Raw genomic sequence first — 11,657 nt, forward strand, 5'->3', positions numbered from 1 at the left:
GCGAGATATAAACTCGAAATTGCGAAAGAAGAATTGGTAGATAGACTTTATTTCTCAAAATTGCAAATATATATCCCACTATTCTGACTTTAAAACGCGCTATTATGAGTTTTTATCTTGCAACTCGGACTTTATTTCTTGCAATTGCAAGTTTATATCCCACTATTCTGACTTTAAAACGCGCTATTATGAGTTTTTATCTTGCAACTCGGACTTTATTTCTTGCAATTGCAAGTTTATATCCCACTATTCTGACTTTCTATCTCGCATTTATGATTTACTTTGCAATTCTGACTTTTTTTCTCGCAATTGCAAGTTTACATCCTGCTATTCTGACTTTATAATTTATAATTATATAAATTTATAGTTATGAGTTTCTATCTTGCAATTCTGACTTTATTTCTCGCAATTGCAAGTTTATATCCTCTTATTCTTACTTGTAACTCGCAATATTCTGACTTTATAGCTCGCAATTATGAGTTTTTATTTCGCAGTTCTGACTTTATTACACGCAATTGCAAGTTAAGTTAAAATTGTGAGATATAAACTCATAATTCTGAGAACATATCAGTCTTTTTTCTTGCAAATACAAGTTAATATCTCTTCAGAATTGAAAAAAAGTCATAATTTGCGCAAGTTTATATCCTGCTATTCTGACTTTGTTACATGCAATTGTGAGTTCATATCCTGGTATTCTGACTTTATAACTTGCAATTCTAAGAAAAAAGTCAGAATTATGAGATCAAAACTTTACCTTTTTACATTTTTTTTATTCAGTGGCCGAAATGGTCTTCCATAAATATTAATATTTATTTCTACAGAACATTTTTTTTAAATGTCATTTAAATGTGTTGCATGCATTGTTTCCAAGTCAACGTATCTTGTTTTAAAAATGCTTAAAAAACAAAACTAGTAATGTATTTATTTACTTATTTTGTCATATTGTCTACACATTTTTTACAATTAGCCAAAATGTTGATCTACTGATAAGACAAAATACTGAAATTTTGTCAGCAGGAAATGAAGGAATGAATGAATAAACTGGCAAATTCTTGTATGGGCCTAAGTATAAATCTTGTTCAAAGTGTTAAATGTAAATGTTTTTTTTTTTTTTTGCCTACAGTGTACTTTGTGAAATTTAAGCCAGTATCATCCAGTATGTCATCCAGTGCTGATGAAATGCTCTGTTGTTCTGGTTGTAAATCTTGCATGCACATCTGTCTCTCTCTTTCACACACTTTCACCCCCTCCCCCCCAAACACACACACACCGGTCCAAATCAGCTCTCAAAGTTTGAGGGTGAGCCACACGAAACAGTTCCCATAGCAACAGCCATGCAACTCTCTTTACAGGCAGTAGTTTCAGATTTGCAAATTTACCCTAATGATGCAAATTACTAGCAGAGCCGTACTTCTTTCCTGTCTGAGAAAAGATAAGAGGAAGAGAGCGGGGAAAAAGAGGGGTGCACTATTCAAAATATATAAGATTCATTCTTTAAAGCTTGATATCTCACTGTCTCTTAAGTACTTTATACTGGAAACACGGACAGACAGAGGCTGAGATGGGCCTGTGTGTGTGTGAATCCAGGCTTGGACGGTGTTGCAGAGAGCAGCCTAACTGCCACCAATTACATTTTCCCTGAGGGGCTCTACTAATTAGCGATGATGAGGCCTCCAAATTGATCTGTCACAAGCAAATGCATCCATTATTTATGCATGGCAGCATTCACTTAACACTTCAGTTGTGTGTGTGTGTGTTTAGGTTGTTTAAACTGCATGTATTGCCGCACTCCTTTAAAGGGTTAGTCCACGCAAAAATGAAAATTAGCCCATGATTTACTCTCCCTCCAGGCATCCTAGGTGTGTATGACTTCCTTCTTTCAGACAAATGCAACCAGAGTTATATAAAAAAATTATCCTGGCACTTAAAAGCTTTAGAATGGCATGGGCGGGTGTTTCTCTTCATCAGTTCAAAACATGTTCAATAAAGTGCATCCATCCATAATAAAAAGTGCGGCTCTGGGGGGTGAATAAAGGCCTGCTGTAGTGAATTGATGTGTTTTTATAAGAAAAATATCCATATTTAAAACATAATTATCACTTTAATCTAGCTTGCGCCAACTGGTCGTACCCAGAAGCAGTTCCAGGCAGATGACGTCAGATGTCGGCATTGTGCATGTGCTAGTGAGTCTCTTGAAAACCAACGTTTGTTTACAGGAGCAAAGGAAGCAACGTTTCCTTAGTATAGCAACTCCTCTTGTTTTATATCGAAATCCTCCGACATTTTCCTTTACAAATCCTCGTTTTGAACTTTTAATCATTGTTAATTTCATCAACGAAGATGACGGCGAAAAATATTCCTTTACGAAATTTTTTTCTGTGACTAAAGGCTCGTTCACACCAAGAGTGATAACGATAACTATAAATAGAACAATAACTATATTTGCTTTCACACCAGTTAATAACTGTATTTTTGTTGCATTTACACGACTTTAACCAGTAGATGTCCTCAGCATGCACATTTTCGAGCACATCTAAACAGTAAATCTAGCATATCTGATCTCTAACTTAGTCAATGTAGTGAAAATAAAAACAATAAAGATTCTTTGCACCATTAAGACATTATTGTCCAAACTAGCGCTGAATTCCTGAGGTAATTTTATGTTTTATGTTACTCTGTTTGCTGTGCAATGTCTGTTTGCTCCTCTACAATATCACCTGCTATTTCAAATGCACAAGCCCTTTAAATTTGAATGAAGTCTGATTAACTGTCAATGTTTTATGGTTCATCAGCTGTAAAAAAAAATCTCTCTGAAAGTGGTCCCAACGATATGGTTGCCCTGTATTGTTATCGTTGTGGTGTAAACTCTGCTATTCTCTTACATTTAGAAAGGTTTTTTTTTTAGAACGCTATCTTTATAGTCACAGATTTCGTTATCATTCTTGGTGTGAACGGGCCTTAAGACAAGACGTTGGTGAGCTAAAACTATGATAAAACTATGACAAAATTTATGCCGCATCTTCGTTAACAAGATGAGATGGGACTAGAATGTTATTTGAGGACTACCGGACATTCAAAATACATTCTATAGGCTAAGTTAGTGGTCTTGTCTTTAAAAATTTGCGTCCCTGTCATTGGATCATATGTGGCATTTGCATATGACAGCCACAGTGGACGGATTGGCTACCAAAACGCGAACCTCAGCATTTAGACTATTTAGACTAAGACTAAATAAAAAAATTCCTGTCAAAATGAACACTGCTTCTAATTTGTGACCGTTGTTTTGATCTCTCTGCGGCAAATTTTCATTTGTGACTGTGTGTCGCATGTGTATTACGCCATCTGCCTGGAACAGCTTCCGGGTACGACCAGTTGCCGCAAGCTATTAAAGTGATTCTTATGTTTTAAATATGGATATTTTTTTACAAAAATGCATCGATTCTCTACAGGAGACCTTTATTCACTGGGCCATGTGAGGCACTTTTTTTTACAGATAGATGCACTTTATCAAACTTGTTTTGGACTGATGAAGAGAAACACCTACCTATGCCATTCTAAAGCTCGGAATTGCCAGGATAATTAAAAACTATTTTAACAATGTCTTTACTACCTTTCTGGGCCTTGAACAGGGTAGTTGCATTCCTTTCTATGCAGGGTCAGAAAGCTTTTGAATTTAATCAAAAATATCTTAATTTGTGTTCCGAAGATGAAAAGGTCATAAGGGTTTGGGTGAGTAATCAATGACAGAATTTACATCTTTGGGTGTACTATCCCTTTAACTAGCATGTACCGATGTTATATCTTATCTAGAATTTGTTTAAATACCTCTCAAACTCCTTAGAGGCAAAAGTACAGCCAAACTTACTAGTAGAACTCCTAGTTTTAGCCTGCAGTGATGCCAGCAGAACAACTCTGTCCCTCATATGGCTGATCCCCTCTGTTTGGCCTGTCCAGAAAGACAGCATTACAGGGCAGATTAAGACCTTCAATTTTCGGAGGAATTCTGTTGGGAAAAGCGGCCAGAGGTCTATTACAGTAAGAGGGGGAAGGAGTGCAGCCTGTGGCGTTACATCACCAATCCTGGGGGATATTTTAATCAGCACGGACACAAGGCGGACCGGCCACTGGTTTCAGACCTACCGCATGTCAATCAGACTCTGTCGTCCTACAGTCCTGGGGAAGCGTGGCAGATTATAGCCTAGTCAAGGTCAGGATGGACCAAACGTATGTCCTGAGTAAGGCATGACAAGAAAGGAGGTCAGAGATTTATGATTGCATGCTGGGATTTTGACTTTTAGGATTGTATTTGTGTTCATGTGCGAACACCTTTGTTTGCTCAGATTTCTCTCTTGTTGAGGTGTAGTCTACACTTTTTTTTTGTCTTGGTCACAGCGTAGTCCTGTCAGAAAGGTTCAAGTACTCCTTCATCAACACCAAATGTGTTACAATTGTGTTGTAGCAATTACAATGTTGATTCTCATTTTTACGAAACCATATTGAGTCGATTAGTCTAGCCTGTTTTTAGTTAGTGAACGGAACACGTAGCGGACCTTCCATTCAATGAATCGCAATAAGCTTTGTGCTTTGTTACTTTTGATATGAAACAAAGTCTCAGATTTCAAATTCTGTCCATTTTAATACATTATTTAAACAATAAATACTGTTTTGCCGCTGTTTAATGTGTAGTGACACAGTAGCGCCTCAGTTCAGAAGAAGCTGTAGTGAACCAGTTTAAGCACTAAATAAACATCCAAATGCGCAGTATGTTAATAGAAAGAGTACAACTTACTGAAATATGTATCCTGTGTCATGTAATCACTCATTCAGTGCGTTAACCATGCAAAGATGTTAGCGTAACAGCTTGCAAACAATATGTCACATAACATTGCACACTGAGTGCAAAATTTTTGTATGCGTTTTTTCGGTTTTCTCATATTTGCCATCCTTTCCTATCAAAATGCATGTTACGAGTACAAAAATGCAGGATAATCGAACCTGATCTGATTTTTTTTTATGATGGACAAAAGTTTCGGAGGCAGAGTGTAAACTCGATTGACATAACGTCGTTTTTAACGGGCGAAAATTTCAGGCGAAAATTTCGTACTCAGTGTGCAATGGCCTTTACAGTTGCAACTGTAATTATTCAAGCCCCTTGACCTGCAATAAATTTTGCTGCAGAGAACAAAATTTTGTGAAAACAATTCAATAAAGGCATCAGAACACTTTTAGAGAAAGTTAATTAACACACAACTTCAACAAATTTTTAAAGGTTTATCTGTGTTTTAAGACAATTTTGTTCCCCAACATACAAATAAGTGACTAAAAAACAGCCATGTTAAATAGGGGTTGAATAATTATGACATAGCAGTGTTATTTAAAAAATCTTTTAAAGATGCAATTATACTGTTATAGATGCAATTTTTATAAAGTCCTGAATCTTCAGAAAAGCTAGTATTTGTAAAGTACTGCAGTCTCTGGGGGTTGAATGTTTTTGATTGCAATTGTACCACAGAAAAAACATCAGCATTAGTGGAGAGATTTTTTTTCTTTAAGAAAATCTGGCATGTACCTGATATCAATCTAAAAGAATTGATATTGAATCGAATCAAACGGAAATCGAATCGAAGCGCAAGCTTGTGAATCAAAATCGAATCGTGAAATTTGTGTCAAAACCCAAACCCTTATAATTAACATTACTAAGAAGGCCTTAAAGGATTAGTTAACCCAAAAATGAAAATTCTGTCATTAATTACTCACCCTCATGACCTTCGTTCATCTAGAGGAACACAAATTAAGATATTTTTGATGAAAATAACGTAGTTGCGTTGCTGTCTATGGAGGGTCAGAAAGCTCATCAAAAATATCTTAATTTGTGTTCCGAAGATGAAAGAAGGTCTTACGTGTTTGGGTGAGTAATTAATGACAGAATTTTCATTTTTGGGTGAACTTAATGAATCTCTTTAATGCTGTGGTTGAAAAAACAGACTCACCATTCAGCAAGAAATGTTGTCTGAGCCGTTCTCACAAAACCAGCACAAGCACAAGATACTGAAATGAATCATATACAGCTCGCTTTATTCTGCATCCTTTTGCTCTCACTCCAGCATCTGCAGAAAAATAGGTCAGTGTTTATAAAAATGATATATTGTTTTATGTACATACGGCCACACAGCAAAGCACTTTCACAGAGGTGCAATCCAGGATAAAAACTCTGTAGTCATAAAACATTTGCTAAACCCAAGTTCGCCTGTTTGCGTGTGTATATATGTGTGTGTGTATGAACTGTGATTGGGTTTTAAAGGCTTTTATACTCTTGATGGTTGCTAGCAGATTTTAATCACACACTGAAGAGGAGAGAGAACGAGAGAAACGGTGAGGGAGGGAAGAATCAGGACTGCGGAAACATCAGATAATCTCCTGTGCATCACACACACACACATAAACTGACTGACCATAACCTCTTCCTAGCAAAGATCATACAGCACGGTCTCATCAGCACACAGTGTCCGTGTTGACCTGATCTTAACGTGGTACTGTATTATAGAGGCAGTTACTTCTAATATTTTTTATAATCCCAAAAACAGCCATATGTGCCAATACTGTAGTTAAACACAGCATATACAATCTATATTATATAAACATATATTTTGACATATATCTTAGTTAAGATGAAATCAGTGCTGCATTTCTAGAAGGCATTCAATTGTATTTCAAGGTGACCTTGGTGCTGCTAAGATCTCTGGGCAGATTAAGCAGCAGGGTAAATACTAATACATATTAGGTATATTAGGTGATTCAATCACTTTGCATTCATTATAAGTGCTAAATTCTGAAGGTCCGCTAGCATTCTAGTAAATTCTAGGATGTGTCTGTGAGGGGGAGCTGGTCGGTGAGCTGGGCTTTCATTAGTGAAACTCTGCATAGATGTTTGCCATTCTGCCTTGAGAGCTTATTAGGGGGTTTTACTCCTGAACAGATTAGATTTCCTGCGCTGTAAGAGAGTGGAAGCGTACAAACTGTACAAACAAGATGCAAAAACCACGGGCAGATGTGTACTCTGCTGCAATCCAGCAGATGCAAATCCATCGTATTATTTGTGCATGTATGCATGTGTGTGTGTTTGAGAGATTTTGAAGGTGTGTGCATAATTCTGGGTTGGCTTTTCTGTTTTTTTTTTTGTAGTTCTAGATTATGATGTATAGAAGTAACACACAGAGATGGCAGATTAATGGATAAATAGATTATAGAATGTAACACAAAAGTTATATAAAGCTTCTAATCCAATCTACACTAAATTATCTATCTATCTATCTATCTATCTATCTATCTATCTATCTATCTATCTATCTATCTATCTATCTATCTATCTATCTATCTATCTATCTATCTATCTATCTATCTATCTATCTATCTATCTATCTATCTATCTATCTATCTATCTTTATTACACGGCTCTTTGGAATGCTTGATTCTGATTGGTCAGTTGAGACATTTGCAGGTTCGTTCTTTTCAAATAATCACCGCTCCAAAGTAATAACGCATAGCCGGTACTACTTGTATGTTTAAAATCCCTCCGTGCCAACAAAGATTACCGTTTGGCGCCATCTTGTGACAAACACTGGACAACCACAATTAACAATGGAAAATTTCGACATTAATCTATTTAAATTGTCTTACTAACGTACATAGTTTGAAGGTTAGTCACGTGGTACTATATCGTTTCGCGGAAGGATAAAAATGTTAATTTAAAACAAATATGCCAATAAAAGGTTTCAAATTCATATTCATGTCCAGTTTTTTTCCTTATGTGGCAAGTAGCCGTGTAATAAGCGGGATAATGTACAGGCAGCCGGTAGTTATCACAGAAATAAGCCCCTTCAGTGTGATACAAGACTGATCCTGATCACACTGTCGGGGCTTATTTCTGCGATAACTACCGGCTACCTGTACATTATCCCTTACATATATATATATATATATATATATATATATATATATATATATATATACAGCAGTGGCGGCTACTGGTCTGTCAAATAGGGGAAGCTCATTTTCGGTCTACATCATAAAATTGTCTATTTATTTAAAAGTAAATTCTGCCCTACGTTCCTTTTCAAGAAAATGGTCTGTGACCCTGTCGTACCAACTAGGCGTCTTTTCCAGTGACTTTTCGTGTGCAGTTTCATATGAATGAATGATCTAAAAAAAATATTAAACTCTGTAAAAGTGAAACAAGGAATGTGGTGTATAATTGTGTGAAATGTATGATGAAAATCAAGCAATTTCGCCAAGCAAATATAAAGAAATAGGTTGCAGCAGTTTTTATTTCGACTGAACTTGAGAAATCCACGATGGGAGTCATGGGACTGAGCGGCCGCAGAGAGCGCGAACGAATAGCTTCAGCGATTCCTTATAGGACAAAATCGCTGTCAGTCAAAAGGAGATGCAATCTTTCGACAGACCCTCCAATCATCACGCAGAAGCTCAGCGTCCAGGCCAGCCCACTCCTCATTCACCCCCAGAGACGCTGAGCGTCCGTGGGCGGGACATAATCGCAGCGTTTATCCAATGACCGTCTAGTTTCAAAGCACTGAAAAAAAACGTTCAAAGCAGCCCCATTGAAGTCAATGGACGCTGGGCTTCAATGGGGAAATGCACTGTGACGCTACGGGAATGTATGAGAAGAAAATCAAGTCAGCCGACCTGCTATATCTAACTGATTCTGAACGAATTCGTCTTTGAGATGAACGTTTTCTAACGCATTTTTAGTCAATAAAATGTTAATACAATAGTACGTAATTTGACCATTAATTTTGTGACATTATAGGGGAAGCTGAGCTTCCCTTGCAGTCTTAAAGAAATCGCCACTGATATACAGTGGTGTGAAAAAGTGTTGGCCCCCTTCCTGATTTTTTATTTGCTTGCATGTTTGTCACATTTTAATGTTTCAGATCATCAAACAAATGAAAAAGAAAGTAATTGATATCAGTCTGGAAATGGTTATAAAGTCATTTCTAAAGCTTTGGGACTCCAGCGACCACAGTAAGAGCCATTATCCACAAATGGCGAAAACATGGGAACAGTGGTGAACCTTCCTAGGAGTGGCCGGCTGACCAAAATTACCTCAAGAGTGCAGCGACGAGTCATCCAAGAGGTCACAAAAAAACCCTCAACAACATCTAAATAACTGCAGGCCTCTCTTGCCTCAACTAAGGTCAGTGTTCATGACTCCACCATAAGAAAGAGACTGGGCAAAAATGGCCTGCATGGCAGAGTTCCAAGACAAAAAACTGCTGCTGAGCAAAAACAACATAAAGGCTCGTCTCAGTTTTGCCAGAAAACGTCTTGATGATCCCAATTCTTTTGGGAAAATACTTCTTTTGGGAATGACGAGACAAAAGTTGAACTTTTTTTAAGGTGTGTGTCCCATTACATCTGGCGTAAAAGTAACACAGCATTTCAGAAAAAGGACATCATACCAACAGTAAAATATGGTGGTGGTAGTCCGGCCATCTGTTCGTGACCTCAAGCTGAAGCGAACTTGGGCTCTGCAGCAGGACAATGATCCAAAATGCACCAGCAAATCCACCTCCGAATGGCTGAAGAAAAACAAAATGAAGACTTTGTAGTGGCCTAGTTAAAGTCCTGACCTGAATCCTATTGAGATGCTGTGGCATGACCTTAAAAAGGCGGTTCATGCTTGAAAACCCTCCAATGTGGCTGAATTACAACAATTCTGCCAAGACGAGTGGGCCAAAATTCCTGCACAGCACTGTAACAGACTCATTGCAAGTTATCGCAAAAGCTTGATTGCAGTTGTTGCTGCTAAGGGTGGCCCAACCAGTTATTAAGTTTTTCTAACACTTTTTCACACCACTATATATATATATATATATATATATATTAGTGGTGGGCCGTTATCGGCGTTAACGTGCTGCGTTAACGTGAAACTCTTATCGCGCGATAAAAAAAATATCGCCGTTAATCTATTCTCAAATTTGGGTTGGGAGCTGGGTCTAAACTACGCAAGCTATGATGACTTTCACCTTGATAGTTTAACGTGGATGTATACCGAAGACTATAGAATATGGTCGCGCGTTTAAGTCTCCTCCGCCAAAACACAGACGGGATCGCGTCGTCCTCCATTCATAAAAACCGAATCTACTATAGCGAAATGCCACGTAAATTTGTCGTTTTTTGGATTCATAAATCAAATGTTGGTCAGTCACTTAATTCAAATCGCGATATGGACTAGTGTATGTGAAAACTGAAATGCAAAAAGACCGTTTTAATATGAATCCGATATGTTCCGTTTGCCTAGCTGTATGTATGCATTGCGGAGACGAGCTTTTACTACACGCATACTGAAACACACGTGACGCTCCCGGTAATTTTTGGCATTTTCATCTCACATGAACAGATAAACTCAATCTCCCAAACTGCTGTGAGTGTCACTTTTAACGTTTCATTTGAGAAAACTAGCATCATATCATACTGTATGACACAGAAACTTCACGGCAATCTGTCAAAATAAAAGTATGGTGTAACATGTAATGGGCTGGGTAGGTGTTGACGTTAAAAAAACACAATCTAATAGGTAGAAAAAATAATTTCATTGTTAGTTAGTCAGTAAACACAAGTACATCTAATTGAACATAATTTATTTTCATCAACAAATTATCATAGGACAGCTTTATGAGCTTTATGATCCATTCTCAAAGACTTTAAGTCATTATTTGGGTAGCACACATATTCTGAATGCCTTCAGCAGAATTCAAATTAGCCATTTTAATCTAGATTAATCTAGATTAATTCCAAGATTTAATCTAGATTAATCTAGATTAAAAAAATTAATCTATGCCCACCCCTATATATATATATATATATATATATATATATATATATACACACACACACACACACACACACACACACACACACTTTTTCACACCACTATATATATATATATATATACACACACACACATCTAAAATGCAATCATATTTATATTTTAATTGTTAAAAATCAAGATAAAAAAATGGAATGGACTCTCTGCAGTAGTTAATATTACAGAAATATGTTTGTTGTAAGATTACTTACTTTTTCTTATAAACCCATTAACTTGAATCCCAAGTTAAGTCTATGGTAACATACAATTAATACGTTTTACACTTCTACACTTTTTTTTTAGTTGCAGTTAGATTTTAGTATTGACACTAAGGCTTTCCCCTGTTGCAAATAATAAATTAAAATGTGAGAATAGCTACTTAAAGGGACAGTTCACCCAAAAATTAAAATTCTGTCATTCATTACTCACCTTCATGTTGTTCCAAACCCATAAGACCTTCATTCATCTTCAAAACACTAATTAAGATATTTTGGTGAAATCCGAGAGGTTCATAAAATGAAGGTTGAACCACTGATGTCGCATGGACTATTTTATTGATGTCCTTACTACTTTTCTGATCCTTCAACATGGTAGCTGTGTTGCTGTCTATGTAACATCCGAAAGCTTTCGGATTTCATCAGAATATCTTAATTTGTGTTCCAAAGATGAACAAAGGTCTTTTGGGTTTGGAACGACATGAGGGTGAGAAATGACAGAATTTTCATTTTTGGGTGAACTATCCCTTTAAGAGATAAATGTTAACATGCTA

The sequence above is a fragment of the Garra rufa genome, chromosome 24, assembly GCF_049309525.1.
Source record: "Garra rufa chromosome 24, GarRuf1.0, whole genome shotgun sequence".
NCBI lineage: Eukaryota > Metazoa > Chordata > Actinopteri > Cypriniformes > Cyprinidae > Garra > Garra rufa.